The following is a 20,511-nucleotide window of genomic DNA, read 5'->3' as shown; positions in this document are numbered from 1 at the left end:
TTTCCATCTATTCTCGTGTTTGAAATGATTACTCGGTGCTCTGAATTTAAACTGCCGTTTCAGGCTCCTCTCTAGCTGTCGAATTTATTCTTAAAGGTCACCATTTTTGTCAGCCCGTAAGGTCAGCTGTGGCTCTTTTTACCGCGCGTCTGTAAGGACGGACGAAGAGTGCTTTTGTGAGCAATTTGCCGCAGTCCACGCTGTTCAAGTTAAGAAAATAAACGTGAACATACCCCCAGCACAATGATATTCCACTAGTTCGACAAAACTATTCCGCTGGTTGATTCATTATTAATTCAGAATAGATTCATTCTGTGACGTCAGGTTATCAACACTGTCTGTACCTTGGGCACATTCGTTCATACACCCGAGACACTTGGAAGTTTCTCACGCACGGTAGCCGTCATATCATCAAATGATAAACGGTGGGTGTGAGGGATGAACTGTTGAGCTTTCTGTCATTTCGGTCTTCTCCAGCACGTTCAGTTCTTCCGTAAACATTTCGATGTAACTGCCATCGTGTTCCAAGAGGGCCTCTTGGTAAGAAATGCCATTGGAGGACGCATGGAGGTTTTTGTTCAAACAAAATGGCAGACACGCCGCAAGCCGGCAGGCTGACCGTAATGACCACTATGACGCAGTTTATTTGTTTTTTGCATTCTGACAGAATCGCTTAACGCATCACGGCCCGAAACGAAAAAGATTTGAGCGTGTCTAACGCGGTTGTCGGAGGATCCTACCGAAAAAAAGGCTTCCACTGGCTGTTCCAGCGCGCCTGGCCGCGTCACGAGTCGAACATCTGGAGCTGCGATCAGCTCAAACGGCGCAGCAGGACAGGAAACACCTGTCAGGTGAAACCGTTCCTTCTGAAAACAGCATTAATCCATCTGCTGGGGAATCCATCTGCTTCTCAGGTGTCACATTAATGTCAACACAGAGAGAGAGAGAGAGAGAAAGCTTATTGCTTTGGAGCCGCGATCTTCCAAAATGAGCAAATTAAAATAGACTTTATTTTCGTTCCGACGCGAAACACAAACACAGGCTGACACACAGACACACAGACTCGTGCACACACACACACACACACACACACAGGCACACATATATATACATATGGGACTGTGCTTTGCAGTACTTTAAAGACAGAATATTTCATTTCTTAGGGTGGAAGGATACCGGGATATTTTGAAGGAACATGTGTGACTTGACAGAAATGGTCTAAATCAATTTTTTTTTTAGATGGGAATACTGTATTTTTGTACTGAAACAGCCAAAAAGGTTGATTTACTGTATTATGTGAATATTGATGACACAGTTTTTTTTTAAAAAAATTTTAAAGATAGGTAACATATCATAATAGTACCGCTATTTGCTTTGAAAAAACATTTTGTAAACATTTAAAGTGCTGAAGAAAATGGTGACTGAAGTCACAAGAGGTTTCCTCAAAAGTATTTGCTACATAAACGTTTCCAGCAGTGTCAAAAGGTTCAATCTTGGTCACATGGTCTGCGGTCACGTGGTCGGTTTCCCAGGTTGGTGAGGTATTTGGAAACATCGCCTCGTTCCACTGCCTCATTCCTTTGTTCCAGGTGTTACTTTTTTTTTGTTTTTATATCCAGGGGTGCAACCTTGTCCTTCCAACAGCCTCCTATACACCTCCGCCCTTTTTTTATCGCCCTCTGTCCTTTCGCCCCCTTGCTCTCAAAGTGGCACGGAAATGTCACGTAAAAAGAACGCTGATCTTCGTTCGGCGAAGACGCTGAGAACACGGCGGGCGCGCGGTTACGACTGAGAACCGAGCCGTTGGGCCGCTTGCGCTTCCTTCCTGTTTGGGTGTCGTCTTTGCGGCGGTGCGAAAAAAAAAAAAGACAAGACCTCAAACAAGCTTTCTAACAGAAGGCACGGGAGTCGGGGGAAGGAGATATCGAACGGCTTTAATTAGGCAGAGGGCTTTTTTTTTTTTTTATTGCTCCCCCCCCCCCCAAACCACCCCCCCATCCTTCTGCTATCAATCCACGCGAGCGAGCGAGCTCTGCGAACAGCGAGCGGCTCGAACCGCAGAGCATTCTCCATCTGTTTCCAGTAAGACCGAACACTGAAGACTTTCATCTGGAAAACATTTCTCCCCAATTACCGGTCGTCGGCGTGCCGAGAAGCGCTGGACGGAGCGTCCCCGGAACGTCTGCGGAACGTTTCCGGACCGTTTGTGACGGCCGGAGAGCCCTGTTCCTTTGTGTCTGCGCGCGTGTAGCCTTGCCACTGGTATTCCAGCTACTACAGTAATCATTAACGGTCGCCCATGCACTCAAGATGCACCGATAAGCTTGATGGATGTTTGTGTGTGCGTGTGTGTGTGTGTGTGTGTGTTCGTTTCGTGCGTTTGATTTTCTCCTTTTATTATTAACTTATGTCTTTTTCCACAAACAGCACGGGTGGGTCACGTGCCGTCTTCCGCGTTGAGCGCTCACGTTGGCACGCGTCTCTCCTCGTAACACAAAGCGAACGCCGGGCTTTTCTCCCGAAACAAGTTAAGGTCTTCAGCACAAAGGACGACCCTGAAATCCTTTATCGCCGGGCTGGCTTTTTCCCCCCCGATCCATTAAGAGGCACAAAGCCATTTGCATCCCGGCATTCAGATGAGCTCTCCGTGTACCAGCCTGAGTAATTAGATCCCCCCCCCCCCCGCCCCCTCTCCACGCGTCAGGTTTAAACTGTTTGCACGCGGCTCCGATTAAAGGATCCATCGCCTCCCGAAGGCTAGCGCTGATACTTTCGGGGAGAGGAAAGGGCGCGGAGAGACGTTTACTCGTTTGCTTCCTCCTCCCGCCTCGTTATTCGCCGGCTCGTTTGCTCCGCCGCGTCCCGCCCGCCGCTCTCCTTAAGCGATCTCGTCGTGCATGTGCAAAAAAAAAAAAAAAGAAAAAAAAATCTTTACACCAAATCAATGCGACATTGATTCTTCTTCTCTCTCTCTCTCTCTCTCTCTCTCGCGAGCCGAGCCTCGGTTTTCAGACGGCCGGCTGGCGGGCTGGCGGGCGGGCGGGCGGGTAGCGAGGGTTCCGCAGAGCTCGCCGTCGTTTCCCGGGTTGCGGCAGGACGGAACGCCCGGCTATGGCGGCGGCGGCGGCGGGGAGGCTCACGCCCGAGGGACCGGCGAGTCGCCCCAGGCCGCCGCCCAGGGGACCCAGGTGGGAAAGCCCCGGAAAGAGGTCCCGGGTGTGGGAGCGGGTGCGGGTGCAGGTGCGGGAGCGGGAGCAGGAGCGGGTGAGGTCCCCCCTTACGCGAGATCCGGCGGCTTTCAGCTCCGAGGACGACTCCAGGAAGCCGGACGTTGGGAAACGGGGCGAAGGGGGAAGGAGGACCGAACGCCAGGATTACCGCGCGGCGTTCCCTGTGCCAGCCCACGGGAGGAGGGGGGGGGGGTACGCGCTTTTCCGTGCCAAGTACCCTTTCTTTGCAGACGCCGACTGGCAGCGACGCCATGCTGCCTCCAGAGTGTGCCACGTACCGTTGGGAGCAGGACGTGCCCGACTGACGGGTCGCTGACCGAGAAGTGAGGATGGCAATCTCACCATGTTATGAAATGTGGGGCATCGGCAAACAGAGAGAGAGAGAGAGAGAGAGAGAGGAGGCAAATGAGTGAGAGAGAGAGAGGGAGAGAGAGAGAGCGAGCGAGCGAGCGCCATGGGAAACAGATGGCACATTTGGCTCTGTGCCAAAGCCACTGGGATGAATTGTCGCATGCCTGTGATTTTGCGACTTGTTGCTGGGCGGTGGGATGGGCCAAATGGGAAGGGGGGGGGGGCCCGGGCAGCCGTTGGCATGGGGGCACCCCCCTCTATTCCCCCTCGACCCCCCCCCCCGGATGTGATACCCGTGTCTCAGACGACCCGTGACCAGCTGAACCTGTGTGACACTGACGCAGGTGCCCCCCTGTACGCGGGGATGCCTGGTGCCAGCTGGGGGACGGGGGGGGAACAATGGTTAAACCGCCAACCCCCCCCGCCCCCCCCCCCCCCCCTTCTATCGCCTGATCGACAGAGGCGAGAACAACACATTCAAGGCTGCGGTTTATGCACCGCATGTAAATATATGCAGAGTAGACAGGAACCCTCCCCCGCCCCACCCCTCGCACTGCGTCTGTCTAAAATGGAGGGCTCTTGGTCGCTGCCAGTCTTCCAGAAGGATTTATGGAGGTACCACATCGCAGCCGAAACAGAAACGGGGGTGCCAAGAACGGTGGGGAGGACTGTTGCCCGCCACCCATCCCAAAGAAAAGTGTTTGCCTTTGATTTTTTGACGCAGCCGTTGTTGATGTTGCTGCTGCCTCATCGCAGAAGAATCGCAGGAGATTGTTCTGCAATGGACTCGTGCCGTTTGAGGGATGACAATATGACATGCTTTGAGGGCACGGGTGTTGGGGGGGGGGGGGGGGGAGGCAACTCTGGATACCAACTGCCTGAATGACTGAAGATCAATTTTAGCGGTACAATTTTAGCATGGAAATTTTCAAGGGTTCATTACAGGAATGGTGCCCGGGTGGCCAATGAGGTCGAGCCTTTGCGCATATTAATTACCGCAATTTCAAGACTGCGGTCGTTAGCTCGTGGCTGGCGGACGCGAGGAGTGTGCGTCTGGGAGCCCGAGCTTCCTCTTCTAATTAGCGGGGTTTTTTTTTTTTTTTCGCCTACCATTTTGTCTCGACGAACGCGGAATTTCGGGGATAAGGAGGTACGTCGGATGTACAATTCCTGATTAATAAAGCCATCGGCGGTTCTGCGTGAGAGGAGATTTTTTTTTTTTTTTTTTTTAACAGGAGGGGATCACTGTTAATGACTTTCTGAGCTTGCAGCTTAAATACAGCCAGGAAAGACATAAAGGTTTCCAGTGTATCTTGTTTGCTAAAAAAAAAAAAAAAAAAAAAAAAAGAAAATGTACATGAAAAGTCAGTCCTCTGGGCTACTTTCTTTGTGTACCTTGAACAAAGGAAGAAAAGGTAGGTTTTCCAAAAGCATCTGTCTCATCAGAACCCACACTGTGGGAAGCCTTTTGCATGTCTGATAGGGCTTTACATGTCTTTCCCATACAGTGTATATACTGTACGTGCATTGAATTCCAGCGTGTCCTTTTCTGAAGGAAGACATTTTATGCATTCCTCAGTTAACCTTGACTGTAAAGATTTAGGGTATTCCTTTTTTAAAAGAGAATTTATCATTTGAGCTGTTTGACGACAGGAACTCATTTTATGGGAGATTAAAAATGTTCTTCATACTGTTTCATTTCAATGTGCTCACTGTACCTAATGAGGTTTCTCCCAAGAATAAAATAATGATAAACATACAGTACATCTGATTTTTTTTTTACTCCCTTATAAACTAATGTCAAAAGAGTGAAATAATACTGTGTACAGTGATTCCCGTTGCAACTGTGCGTACAAAATATAGCACAGAACATTACATACCGTATGTGATTCCACAGAGAGAGAGAGGGGGGGAGAGAGGGAGGAGACAGACAGAGAGACAGAGAGAGAGGGAGAGAGAGAGAGAATTAGAGATTATTTACTTTAACAAATATACTTACAACAGGAATGAAAACCGCAATTACTGAAAAAAATAATACTGCTTATCCCTACATATATTCTATCACAATCATGAACCAGTAAACACACCATTAAAAAAAGATGATTATTATTATTATTATTATTAATATTAGATTTTAACAATGCAGTGGACACACGTTATTATATTTATTCATTTCTAATTGTTTCAGAGAGGGGAGGCCAGAGCGTCCTTCCAGGCGGGAAGGCGCCGAGGCGCAGGGCGCTCCATCTCGCCCAACCTTGAGCCGAGCGTTACGGGACATTCCACACCGGCGGCAGAAATCCCGTCTCCATGGTGACAGCCCAAGTCCTCTCAGTCATTTTCTCAGACGGCACGTTGGTGCGCCTGTGCTGGCGGAGGATGGCGGTGGGGCCAGGAGTCACGTGTGCGCGGCGGACGCGCGTCCCCCCCCCACCCCCGTCCCCCCACCCACCCCCACCCCCGCGATGCTACAGATCCGTCTTCTCCGTCGCTCTGAAAGCTCGGCTGGGCTTGGGCAGATGTGCTCTGCTATATTTAAAGAGACCGCGTTCTTTTTTTTTTTTTACTGCTGCTGGGGTGTTTGTTTTTTTTAATCTTTTTAAATCAGGTGCTTTACATGAAAAATCATCTTCACAGGAAAACGGCTGTCAACAAACTTAATAAAATAAGTCTGAACATGCATAGGGATATCTTTGTCGGGACAAAATTTGTATTTGTATTAAATGTATTTGAATTTGCATTTACATTTGCAGTACCAAATGCACAAATGTACAGGGGGAAGAAAACAGGTCACTGAAAGCCACCCGATTATTAGGATGATAATTTTACAGGACAGAACAGAAAATACAAAAGGGTGAGGTTTAGACCGAAAGTGCTGAAGGTGCTTTGCTTGAACGTATGTGATTGCTCTGTAAAAAAAAAATTAATATATTTGAAAAAAAAGAGAAGACATTCCAACATTAAAATGGAGGGCAGTGTAATTATCACTAAAACATTCAACCGGCCCCACAAACTAATCCCTGACCGGCATTGGGGGAGAAAAAAAATGAATTTCTTTTTACCTTCTCGTCAGAAATGCATTATATCACATATCTTTAATGCTATTAATAGACTCCGGGACTACCTCGGCTAATCTGCCGGCTGCTCACCAGTCATGATCCTGTTTGCCATCTGTCTTAGCATATTGATTTTCGGGCCGTCCTATTGGTTCCTAACATAATTACGCCAGATCTCTTAGGCCAGCTGTTACACCCCGGCATCCGGGGGAAGCTCGCAGCCCGGGCCATTTTAACGGCGGCTGGGGATTGGCTGGGTAAAAAGGTCATTGGATATAATGGATCTGAATCTCCATTGTGATAATGAAGGAATTAATGACCTCAGCGTTGACATTTTCAGATATCGCCGCCCCCCCCCCCCCCCCCCAAAAAAAAGAATACATGAATACCTGAATAATGAATCCATCTGAATGATTTATAAATCTCATTAAAACAATGTGATAGCATCCAGATAAGGGGTAAAATATATTTGAATAATAATTTAATAAAACTATTATTATCATTGTCATTAATAATTCAGTTCTTTTTTAGTTTTTTTTTTTTTACACAGAAGCAGTTGGATCACTCTCTTGGCTTTTAAGCAATGACATCAAGACTAGTTTTTATTAGATTCATTATTTTGATGAATGAAACCAATATAATTGAAGCATTAAATGTGCTGAGACTCTTAATTATTATTTTTTTTAAATGAAGGTTAAGGACAAACCCCTTCCATTAATAATGAAAGAAATTGTACATTAACAGGTATAACAGTGACATTTTTGCACAGAATTAATTTGCAATATCATATACTTATTACTGTTAAATGTTGTTTTCAATAAGGAATCCTCGAACTTATCTTTCAGAGAATAATATTATTAGACAAATTATTTTAACATTCTGATTCTAACATTTTGCACGTTACATATATGTGTATACGGATAACACTGATAATTACAATAATTACATTTCACCCAAATATGAAAACACACATTAACCAGAACTGCGAATGGAGTTTGCTATCCAATAAATAGCATTGCATCACAAATTGCATTAAATAAGCCTAAGTTTTAATTGTTTTGAGTGTAGACCTGGAAAATTCTCTTAAAATAATAACTTTTCTTCAAAAATATTTTTCACCGGATGATGAATTTTGAGCTTCGCACCATTTCTCCCCCCTCCCCCCCCCCCCAATTCTGTTCTCCATTTCCCAACAACAGCTGATAACGCAGTGATCGTTCTTCATTGGATTACATTCCTTAAGAAACATTAGACCAATAACAGGAAATAACGCCAGGGCACAGTAATGCAATACTGTTCCATTATGAGCAATAAATGGGGCTTGGGCTTTTTTCAGGAGACACACACACATATCATTATGTTTGTCAGGATATCTGTATAAAGGTTTCAGAGATAATCCTGTTATCAGCCATAAACCAAATTAAGGGCAGACATTGGGGTTATATATATATATATATATATATATATATATATATATATATAGAGAGAGAGAGAGAGAGAGAGAGGGAGAATTAATATATATATATATATATATATATATAGAGAGAGAGAGAGAGAGAGAGAGAGAGAGAAGGTACAAGCTCTCCCTTCACAATCTAATGTGAAAAATGAACAATGTTAATAATGAAATGAATTTTCAACTTCACTGCAGCAGAGCTTTGTCACGGGCTGCCCCTGCTGTACGAGCCGATTTCTGGGTGTTCAGCCGAACAGCCGAAAGCAATCTGGGCGCGGAGCGGCGGAGGACCCAGAATTGGGGTGACCTTTCTTCTGCTGCTGCTGCTGCTACTGCAGCCGCCGACTCTCCCCCAACCCCCCTACTCATCACCCGTTTCCATGGAAACTGCCGGGCGGTGGGGTGGTGGGGGGGGGGAAGGCACTCACCTGACCACTGACACCCAGGTCAACGGTACACATATGGTAAGTTGAACTGACTCGATTAGCCATCCATCATCTTCCCCCTGCAGAGTATCATATTAAGTGTTTCCCACTTAAACCCTGGATATAAGTGCTATAAATCACCATAGATCCATGATCCATTTTTGAAATCTGCGTACTTTTCTTTTTTTTTCCGGGGGTGGGGGGAGTGGGGGGGGGGGGGGGGGGTTGGTGGGGGGTGAGTTGACGTGCCTATTTCAACCATTTAATCATGGAGAATGCCAATCCTTGAAATCGTAAAAAAAAAAAAAAAAAGTAAAATGAGTCATAACTGGGGCCTAGTTTAGACTGGATTTTTTTTTTTCCAGGGAATATGTTGGGGGAATCTTATTTTTTTATATCTTATGTCTGTTAATTTCCCACCTCAGTGCTTTTCTTTGATACAAAACCCTGGACTTGACCCATCTCAGCTATCTAATGTAGCTACAGAGCTATGCTAAACACACTGCGCACACTTTCCTTTTCGCCTTGAGCAAAGACATATAAACATGGACACAAAAAAAAATGCAATACTCCTTCAGCAGCCAACACCTTCAGTAAAAATGTAATCGCCGGTTGTGACGGCAACGTCCAAAATTAATCAGCCTATGCCAGGTAAATTATATCCAAGAATCAACGCTAAACACTCAAATGCTTTTACTCTCTGATTAAAAACCCGACGTGCGTTTTTCAGGCTGTCTGTTTAATAGTAATAAATTGCAAGCGGTTTTAACGCTGAATTATGGGTAGTTGGCCCGGAACGTGCCGGAGATTTGACCGATTGCTCATTAAGTGACGCGTTTTCACCCTAATAACTATACTAGGTCAATTGCGGAGACCAATGAGTGTTCGGCAAACACATCAACTCCTTCCCCGTTAGTTAGTCAGCTGCTGTTTGATTGATAAAATGCAAATGAACAAATCAGCAATGCCTCACGGTTATGAATCTCTGGCGAAGGGCAAGACCCTGTCAAATAGCCCGGCTATTACTTGGAATGATTAATTAACTATTAATTAACACTGGGGGGCATTCAATCTAACCGCTATGGTGCTTTGTCCTTGACTCCGAATAATGAATCCCCCCCCCCCCCACCCCACCCCACCCCCTCCAAATTTTAGCACAGTATTTCCCCTTCATTTCAGCAGTCGCCGAAATCGTGACGATGTGAAAGAACTTGATGTGGCGACAAAAAAAAAAAAGAATGTGACACTCGCTTAAAATTCGTCCGCTCACGGTGAGGAACAAAGTGCCGGTGAGGTTTAAAACCGCAGCGGGGCCGGGCCCCAGAGCCGAGGAGAGGGCGGCTTTCGCCCAAAACGGCCGGTCTCTGTGTCCGCCCTGACCGGCACAGGCGGGAATTGATGGGATTCATTCCCCGTGGGGACGAGAGGGCTTCCGAGCCGCGCCGGGCGAGATCAATAGCGTGTCGATGCGCGTTTAAAGAGTTTTTTTGCGGCGCGGTCCTTATTTTAAAATTAGCGAGACGGAACAGGAGGCGAGAAGGTGCGACTCTTCAGCGTATCCCATATCGGCTGCCTCGTCCGTTTTCAGTCTGTTAGTGCGCTAAAATCCTTAAAACCTTTTCAGAGCAGAAACTGAGGCCTACCGTACTTGGTGGAGTCTCGTGGATTTTTTATATATTTTTCCCAAATCTGACGTTGCTGTAATGCAAGAACACTGCAAATTAAATTGTGGAGCCTTTTTTAAAATCCTTTTGGAAACTAATTTGATTTTATATAAGCAATTATCAAGCAAACCGTACCTGTCCACTTGAAATTAAGTCACTAGGATTTTTTTATCTTTTAAAGTCCCAGAAACTCCAGCTTTCTGATCAAATTTAATTCCAGGTTGCAATGGCTGACGGGATGCAGAGTCTACATTCACATGCAGTTAATTTAATAAATTAATCAATTCATCTGTGCAAACTGTTGTAGATCTTAAGCTGCGTTCGAATGTTTGTCTTAACGGGGAGTCAAATGTTTATTTGCAAACACGGGCAGCTCTAGTTCCAGTCTGAACAGATACATCAGCTCGCTCAAGCAACACAATCTTCTCACATTCTCCTTCTGTCTCCTTCTGAACTGCCATGTCTCCACACCATCTGTAATCTACAGAGTGTCATTGCAGTTCTTAATTCTAAATTATCTCTGTGTGCAGATCACCGAATCCAATATAAAGTCTGTTAGCATTCAGCTGAGCTACAGTTAGAAACATAATGCTGAATGACCATCAGTGCCTACAGAACTGTCTGGAAATAAAGAGAGATGTGGCCCAGAAACCACAATGACCTCACACCTACGCTCAACCGTTACCTTTTGCATTGCATTTACAATTTAGTCAGATCGGGACTACGGTACGCCTGTTCTCCACAGGTCATGTCTGATCTTGAAAACATCAGCTATTTTCTTTTTTATGAGTCCTGAGGCGATGTTTTTTGGGTACGTCTGAATCAAAAAAACGAACACGAGCCTGACGAAACAAACAGCCTTTTTTTTTTTTTCCAGCAATATAAAAACCCTCAGAGGAAATTAGAGATGCAGCTGGCCACAATAAAATGGAGAGTCAGACCCCGGAGGTCAAAGTTCACCGGGAGACTGCGCCTCGGAGACGGTGGGGTTGGGCGCTCTCAGCCAATGGGCTGGGTGCCTCGGCAGACTCTAAGATATATAACGGAGAGATAGAAAGACGTGTAAAAGGTCACAAAGGGGTGAAATATGAGGGGGAAATGATGAGGTCCTCGTGATAAACCTTTGTCGCCGGAAGAATGTGTGACAAATCCATAAAATAAAGCAGGCTTCCAGGGGATAAATTTTACCTGAAGGCAAAAAACTGAGGCGCTATCAATACCCAATTTGAATTATTTAATAACGGTAATCTTAAAACAAGGGGTTCTAATCTGCTCACGTGCAGAGGTGTGCCGAAATCGAGAAAATCTACCTCCAGATAAATACGATTGGCTAAAATCATACTGAATACAATAATTTGTAGCTACGCGTTGATCGATCAATACGAGAGCACCATGGGACGTTTAACTGAGATAAACGATAACTTTTATTTTGAGTCAAGCTGATAATATCACGTGGCTTCATCAGCCTCTTAAAATATATTTGTAACTGTGCACAGATAAAAAACCCTGGGAATTGCTTGTCGATTGGTAGAATGCCAACTATGACACTCACCAAAGGTATTTATGATCTCAGCCAAGGCTCACTGTGGGAACCGCATTTTTATGTATAACTCAGATTTAGATCGTTAGTTAGAAAATACATGTTAATAAAAAAATGCATTTTTATTGCAAATGATTACATTAATGGGAACGGGTAAGTTAATGTCACTCCCCAGTGAAACACAGGCACATTTCAAGCCAGTGGAAAACAAACTATGGGCTGAATGGACCCTTCCTATCCATATACCACACGGTCTTATGGTCTTATGTTGCAATATTCATACGCAGAAAGTGCTATGCCAGTAGAAATACATGTCTTTTGGTTATGGGTAGTATCAATTGGAATCGAAGGTAGGAACGTGCTTTTGTATTTATTTATTTTTTACATACATTCTGATGAAGCATTTGAGAGAAGACCAGCTTCATTTTTCTTTTGTAAATAGATAAGTAAAAAAAGAAAAAAAACTGCTGATGCTACTGACCCATAACTTCATTTGAAAGACCTTATAAATAAACATTCCGCAGAAAGGTTGCCACCGAAATTCCCGATCCCAAAGGGCAGGTTTTCCCGGATAGCCGTGTTGCATTTTTATTGATACCGTGATTCATATGGAAATTAATTTCAGGCTCTCCCCCCCCCCCCCGGAGCTCCCATTATTACCCCACGGTTGCAAATTATTGGTGGCAGGACCTGGACCTTAATTTTCAGGTTTTAATAACAGCCCCCCTCTCTTCTGCGGCCGACGCGACGCTGAACGAGGGGCGCGAACTGCAGCGAGCGACCCGCTGGCACTTACGAAAGCGATCCGGCGTTCCGCGCCTCCTCCGATCTCGCCGTCTCCCAGCGGTCTCGGCGAACGGCCCGGCCCGGCCCAAAACCGAAACGGGCTCTGGGATTTTCGCTGGCCCTTAAATATGGACCGGGGGGGGGGGGGAGGGGGGGAACCGGTGCGAGAACGATAGCAGTGGAAAAAGCTATTTGCGCTCTCTGAATACTGCACAATTAAAATGTCTTTCAAAGAAAATATTTACAACCTTAATCGTGGGGATCATTTCTGGTTGTGGCCCTGAACGACCGCATAGACCGTTTATGCCACACAGCCATGTCCAAATGAGAAGTGTACAATAAACAATCACTGCCTATGATAGCTCTTTTAAAAATATATATTTGAATCAGGTTCTTTTTCTGAATATTAGTTTTGCTGTGTGTTATAGGTAGATTCACAGGTTGACAGACAGACAGACAGACAGAGACAGACAGGCAGGCAGGCAGGCAGACAGACAGACAGACAGGCAGGCAGGCAGACAGACAGACAGGCAGACAGATACAGCTATGGTAAATTATTTCAGGCAAACCATAGCTTGGGTGACACATGACGTGGATAAATGGCCACATTTTTTCAAACCAAATAAATTTCTCCAGTAAATGCATGTAAATACACACACACATACAGGTGATAAACTCGGGGTGATAGGGCATGAATTGATTTCCATATGTAAACGAGCTCTTTAAAAAGCGTAATTCAAAGTCAATCCCGGGGAGAAACTTCAGGTGGATTAGTCTGTGGTGTCATGAGCGTGCCAATGATCCAAGCAAAGCTGTGTGGGGCCGAGGCATCACGGGAGCTGGAAAATCAATCTACTTTTTCCTGGATGAGATTGGTAGTATTTTGCGGCTCAATTTCAGAAAAACGCTGCAGCATAATTGTGGGTTTGCATCAAGGTAGAAATTTGAAAGAATTTTACCGCTGCCTCTGTGGCTTGTTATCAGAGACAGTCCTGTGAAGCTCACAGGCATATACACACACACACACGCACGCATGCATGCACCCACACACACATGCATACACACACGCACATACACACACGCAGGCACGCACACACGCACGTACAAATACACACACGCACACACGCACACATACACATACTTACACGCATGCACACACACGCACACACGTACATGCACACACACACACGCACACACGCACGCGCGCACACACACACGCACACACACACAATTCAATTTAATAATACTACGGCCTAAGCGCTGCAGTCCCAGGGCGCATTCTACATGTAATTGTTCCGTTTAAAAACGGGACCGGGGATGAAAACGCAGGAGGATCTCTCTCGTCTCCCAGCCTTTTCCGTAGGAGAAGGGGAGGCGGGGAGAAAAATAGCCCGTGATTCTGGTCCGCGGCGGCGAAGATTTAGAAAATATCCGCCTGTCACATAGATTGGATGCCGGGATGAAAAATGTCAAAACTGAGGATGACAAATCAAAGCCATCAGCAGAAGTGTCTCGCAGACGCGGGGAGTCATTTTTCACGATCGCCATCCGACCGCACCATCCCCCCCATCCCCCGCGTTAGATCAATGTTGCCTTGGTTACCCTTTCTTATAAATTATCCAAATTTGACAAATTGCTTTTTTTTTTAGGGGGGGGGGGGTGGAAAAATAAAGTGTGTGTGTTTTTTTTTCATGAAACCTTTCTATCAAACAGAAACATATATATGTATTCATATATATTTCCGCTCTGCACAATAAATGCAGCCATATACTACAACTTGAAGCTTGGTGATATTTTTTAAATGTTCATTACCTGCTTATGTAAAATCTTGTTGGAGAAACAAGAAAGGCCGGTTGATCTGAGTTGTAGTAAACAGTCTTGATCTTGTCCATTCTCCTCAGCCATTGTGGTGGCTGGATACAGCTGAATGCTGCCCCCTACTGCTTCTGATTGACACTGTAATTAATTAAAACACTGTTGTAATGACTGACAGAGACATATTTGGCCCAATGACATATCAAGTGACTGTAACAATTACAGTAAAACAAACTGTCATTCATTTAGGCACATGTTACAGTTCTGCTTATGATATTAGTGTAATGATATTTAATCGCAGAAAAATAATTATTTCTGCTACTACAGCTGCAAATTTAACATACCATCTCTAAAGTGATTAAAAATTTAAAAAAATAATTATTTATTTTTACAAAGAAGATATTAAGCTGCACTGTATGTTCATATATTTTATGTAATTTGTTAAGATGTGCCATTTGGATATAGAGTTCCATATACGTAAATGTAAACGTGACAATGAGGGATTCGAACCCGAACACACCTGAGCACAGTGTGTGTGTAACAACCAGCCTGGTCCAGAACTCATTCGTTACATCCATTGCACAGCTGCATTCATTGCATTGTATGCCATTGTAAATTGGCTTCATTGCGATAGAAGAATTTGTTACATTATTACCGATGCATGCATTTGTTACGCTGTTACATTGTTACAAAGAGCCATATGCTGTAGCTGCGCCACAATGAATTCCCTCTGCACCAGTGATCCTGAAGCATGCACAGAGAAATGTTCTGTGGCAACCATAACATAACATAATGAGGAGAACAGGCCATTTAGCCCAACGGTGCTCGCCATTTCCCTACCCAGCCATGATCCTACCCAGCAGAGCTCGCATGCACACACGAAAGGAGACCTGCGCCCCTTGAACTGGTTTAATTCAGAACGCATCGCTTTGTCTTTGACCGCGCTGAAATGGGATAACTACGAAACGCGGAAACTTAAAGTTCAGACCGCACCACTTACACGCCCGTGACCTTTTACCTGCCTATTGCAGTGCGGATCGAATCACCCCCAGCCCAGCTACGGCCGTGCAGGGAAAAGACTGCTGACCTTCAGCTCTCCTGATTGGAAGGGTCTGTTTCTCGTGGTGGGATTGATCTCTCTCTCTCTCTCTAACTTTCAACTGCAATTATGAGCGACTTCAACAGCCAGCGCCGCCGAACCTCCCTCACCGGTTCGGCTGCTGAAAGCCACGGGGCTCTGACGCGCATGCCGTGATGTCATCGGCGTAACCGTGGCATCGCGTCGTGACAAAACCCGGCCCCGTGGTACGTCGGCGCATCTGCCGTTCCTCCCCGGGTAAACGCCCACAATTTGGATTTGGGGTGACGAGAGGAACCAAGTCTCTGCTCCGGTCCTGAATTTTACATTTTCTTTTAAGGCACTGAGAGCAGACGCTCTAATCCATAGGGACTTGCCCAGCTTACATTCTTTGCATACAATCCATTTATACAGCTGAAGGAATTCTGCTTATGTGCCTTACTCAAGGGTACGGGGATAGCACCCCACCTGGGAATCAAAACTATGACCTTAGAGTTGTAAACCTAGCACCCTAGCCGAGTGGTAACCAACCCCGTTCCTGGAGATCTACCGTCCCGTAGGTTTTCAATCCAGCCCCTGGCAAAGCAGACCTCATTCAACATCTCGTTGAGCTGCTAGCTAGTAGAATCAGATGTGCAAAATTAGGGTTGAAATGAAAACCTAGGTGACGGTAGATCTCCAGGAACACAGCTGGTTACCACTGCCCCAGCCATTACGCTACACTTCACTGCAGTACAGAGGGGATTTTGGAACATACCTGGCTGACTGAATGAATGAATGAATGAATGAATGAATGAATCGTTGCGTTGCATGGCTGACTGTAGTGAGCAGTGGGTGGCCAGTAAATGATGCCCATTTTATGGATAAACCGCTCCATCATGGACTTCACAAAGTCTCCACACAGACATTTACACACTCTCTAAAGCTCTGTAAATTGCCATTATCAAAAGGACGCGCGTGTTAACGACGTTCGTCTCTCGGAGGTCTCGCCCACGCACCTGTGGCACGCCCAAGCATTTACCTACCTCCAGAGGAGGGTGGAATAATTGCGGCTCCGCGCTAATTACCCCTCAATTAACGGGTGTCAGCAGCGCTAACGGGGTAGTAAATTAATTAGATAGCGAGATCTTCATTGATTCGGTCACACACGTTCCGCGAATCCCTGCCGCCTTCAAAAAAAAGGACACGGCAAAAGCATGAAAAAAGGGGCTTAATTTGCAATGTTCGCTCGTTAGGTCGCTTAATGTCTCCTAAACGAACAAAAAGCCCTCTTGTGGTCCTTGCGGAGATTCTGGCGGAGGTCCCAGCTGAAGCCTGCTTAAAATTCATCGCAGCGTGACAAATAAAAGCCATCGCCGCCGGTGCGTAAATCACACACAATTTGTTTTTTCCCTCGGAGGCGGTAAAATATTCATGGACAGACCAATTATTAATGTGATCCGCGATCTATCATGCGCTGGGAAACACACACCGTCAAGGAAGACCTATGCATAAGAATTTTATATGCTGTAATAAAGATAATAGTAATAATAACAAGAAGAATATTATTATTTTTTTGGAAAGTGTAATATAAAATTATAATGCGCATATATGTGTGTGCGTGTGTGTGTGTGTGTGTGTGTGTGTGTGTGTGTGTGTGTGTGTGTGTGTAAATTGCCGATATGTCTCCAGGCGTAACTTCATTTTAGGTATATTAAACTCCATATATTCACTGTCATGTTCAAGACACTGATGCATTACCGTGAATGTGGGATGGGTAGAGATATTCAAAGCTGACCAATAGCTTCCATTCATCGACGTGGCTGGTTATGAAAGAAGAAGAAAGCGCAAGATGAATCAAAAGCGGAAAACCTTGGACGGGCAAGCCTCTGCAAGATCTTTGTTCCAGAACGGAAGACGCCCCTAAATTCCTTTGGATGTATTAAACGTATGGGATCTCTTACAAATTGTTAAAATATATTCCCACAATCTTGTGCTGTCTTGTATGTTTTTTGCATGCATTTATGCTCTAATATACACATATGGTTTGCCAACCATCTATCTTTCCTTGTCACACATATCTCTGTCAATTCCCCCATTGCTGTGACATGTAATAAGATTATCCAGCAAGCCTTTGTGTACACATTGTCAAATTGTGCAGCCGTTCACCACTTTTATGCTGTATGCAATTCCATAGAAATATAATATAATATAATATAATATAATATAATATAATATAATATATGTGAAAGTAAGTCCCATAATGAGGTCAGGGGCCTAATTTAAACATCAGTTTTAGCCTCAGTTCAAAGCGCCACTGGCAGCCACAGAGCAGCTTAATCGATTCCCTGTCTCGTTCTCAATTTGCCGAAATGAAAAAGTCAATACCTGCAGCTGTGGTCACAGCTACTTGTTTAACTGATTTAAGATAAAGTGTACGAGAAATCAACCCGCGGTTTCAGGTAACGGCGTTGCGTCATAGGGTAACCTCTTATCTGCAAGAAGAAGAAAAAAAAAACTACCATTCAATCTCCATTTACTGCAGTCCATATTTACACTGACTGTTCCAGTCACTGTGTCTTTGGTCATTTCAACGGGTCGTTTGTATACTGTGCTTGCTTCATTAAGAGCAATGTTGAATTGATACTGTATGAGAATGAAATTAACCTAAGGAGAACGCTCACTTATATTGCACATTGTCAAGGACAAATCAGCTTTGTAAAGGTCACCTACCTGGTGCATTCTTGAAGCACCCCTGCGGAACCAAACGGCATTCTAGGATGACGTTTGTTTAATGTCCATTTTTTGTTGTCTTTTCGTCTCTGATGGAATGACAAGAGGACAGCTACACTTGCTTATCAATGACATGCATGCCAGCAAGCACAGGATTCATAATTTATGATCTAAACAGAAACCAAGCAGAAACCTTCATCAGATTTTAGTCACTTATTTGTTCTTGCCGGTAAAAAAATAAAAAATAAAAAAAATCTACCAGATGTGATATGAAGAACACATTTTGAATTGCCACTGTAATATCAAATAGCCGTAAATTCATTGCTGTACGTTCAGTATGAGATGAAAGTATTTTCATTTTTCTTTCTTGAAAATGTTTGCTGGAAAATAAGTGGTATTGGAGAGGACAGTATTTTGAAAAAATATTGACAGGCTTACTACAATCAGCACTGATCACCGAGGTGTGCCTACTCTGAAACTGGCCATTAAATAACTAAGTGCTCATAATGTCCACTCTTTAAAGATATAACTATCCAAAAAAAGGCAATTATTAGTGCAAAAAATCTATTGTCCTAAATTCTCACAACCATTGTATGACCGGTATAATTGGTAACAGCATAGGCTAAATAACATATGCTAAAGTAATGATTTAATGTTTTAATTTTCAACAAGGTCTGGTACCATTACAATAAACAAGGGGTGTCAAACTAAATACCCAGGGGGGGTGGCCGCACTGTCGGTGGATTTCGGGGTTTCCTTTCAATGAGCTGCCGACTGAGGCCTTTAGAACACGGTGTGTGGATTCTTTAGCCAGTCAATGACTTTAATGTACCCCTGGTGCCAAAACAGCCCAAAAATCAGAACACACTGCGTCCCTCCAAGACCAAAGTTCGAAGTTCTGTGCTATAAACTATAAAGCCTGGGTTTTCAACCGGGATGTCCTTGAAGGTACTGTCGGGGGTCCCTGGCCAGACCTGACATGCAATGACTATATATAGACTTGGAAAAATATTTGAAAATATAGCACCTTTTGTACCTGTATAGTCTTTTTAAACTTAGGATGGTGGTCCCTGGGAGGCATTTGAGCCTGGCTGCTGGTCCCTGGATCAGAACAAGGTGGAAAGTCCCTGTTATAAAGGACCGGAGGAAGCAGTGTTACAGCGCCCCCTGCCTTCCAGGACCAGCTCCTGCAGCAGATCATCGTCATCTTTGGCCAGGTTGTACACAGAGAGTGAGATCTCATCACCTGGCAGCAGGGGGCATCACAGTCACACTGATGGTAGGTGTCCGTGCTTCCCTGCACCTCATGCCCCCGTTTTCACCAAATCACAATTCACCATTCACCATTTTCACCAATTCACAATTCACCATTTCACCATTTTCACCCATTCATAATTCACTGATTCACCATTCTCACCCATTCAGTACTTCACCATTTTAGGCACTTTGAGTCCTAGACAGGGCTGAAGGCCTTGCTGAGGTCAGGAAATCAATCAGTCCAATGAGTGGACTGGACAAGTGATCAATTTTCCATAAACTGATATTTATGTTTAACATGTTAATCTAATAGCCAATGAGCGTCTGAACTCAGATCCCAGGGGAAGCATTCAGTCGGAGATTCTCACTGCTCAATTACCAATTTCAACAATTTATGCGACAGGAATGTGAATTTCAGAAAAAAATAAAAAATAAAAATCTAATGACGATTTCATGTGAAGTCAGATAAGGGCTTCAGTCAAATGCAAACTCAGTGGGAGACTTCAGACTGGTGACATAGATGACAGATAACAGAGATGTGGTGGTGGAACAGGCATTGTGTGCGTTCCTGCTGTTTGGCGCCACCTTCTGGCTGATTTGGGCCACGTCACTCAGTCCAGACAGGAAGGGGACAACAGCTGAAAAGGATTATCTCGCAGGCGTCAAACTCCAGTTCTGGAGGGCTGTTTGCAGTGTGTGCTGATTTTTTTGGGGTGTTTGTGACATCAGAGGTACATTTCAGCAATTGACTGGCTAAAGAATGCATGCAGCTAGTTAATAGTTTTCACAGGCTTAATAGACAGCTGATTGAAAGGAAACTCACAGGCACTGTGGCCCCCTGGAAATTTAGTTTGACAGCCCCAGATCAGCTCATTGATGAGCTTAGAGACCTCATTGCTGTCCACTCCAGGTCAGGGTCAAATGTGCATTTTGAATTCTTTGTCTATAGATTTCTGCAAAATTGGCAAACGCTTCAGGAAACACTGTCAGTGAAAAATGTTACTAAATGTGTGAAAACCCAAAATGTGTGACAAAAAAAAAACAAAAAATATTGAATATTGGTGAAAATACATCTTTCTTTTTTGATTAACCTGCAGGGCATTTTCTTTGGGTCTAAAAGGGTAATTGCTTTAAAAGTATT

The 20,511-nt window shown here is 44.7% G+C and overlaps 1 long non-coding RNA gene across 2 annotated transcripts in view; it reads right to left on the bottom strand.

Moving 5' to 3' along the window:
- LOC118233170 overlaps nucleotides 1–16,814 on the bottom strand; it is a 20,135-nt gene extending 3,321 nt beyond the window's left edge. The window contains exons 1-3 of one of the 2 annotated variants that reach the window (XR_004766468.1): nucleotides 16,427–16,814; nucleotides 14,321–14,464; nucleotides 5,192–5,425 (exon numbers count right to left, since the gene is read on the bottom strand). This is a non-coding gene — a long non-coding RNA (uncharacterized LOC118233170). Of the gene's footprint in view, nucleotides 1–5,191; nucleotides 5,426–14,320; nucleotides 14,465–16,426 lie in introns of those variants that run through there. The other variant, XR_004766469.1, reaches the window with a different exon arrangement.
- Nucleotides 16,815–20,511: the final 3,697 nt, after the last annotated feature.

Source organism: Anguilla anguilla, chromosome 8, assembly GCF_013347855.1.
Source record: "Anguilla anguilla isolate fAngAng1 chromosome 8, fAngAng1.pri, whole genome shotgun sequence".
NCBI lineage: Eukaryota > Metazoa > Chordata > Actinopteri > Anguilliformes > Anguillidae > Anguilla > Anguilla anguilla.
Note: the sequence above shows the minus strand (reverse complement) of the source record. Positions and strands in the feature narration are given on the sequence as shown.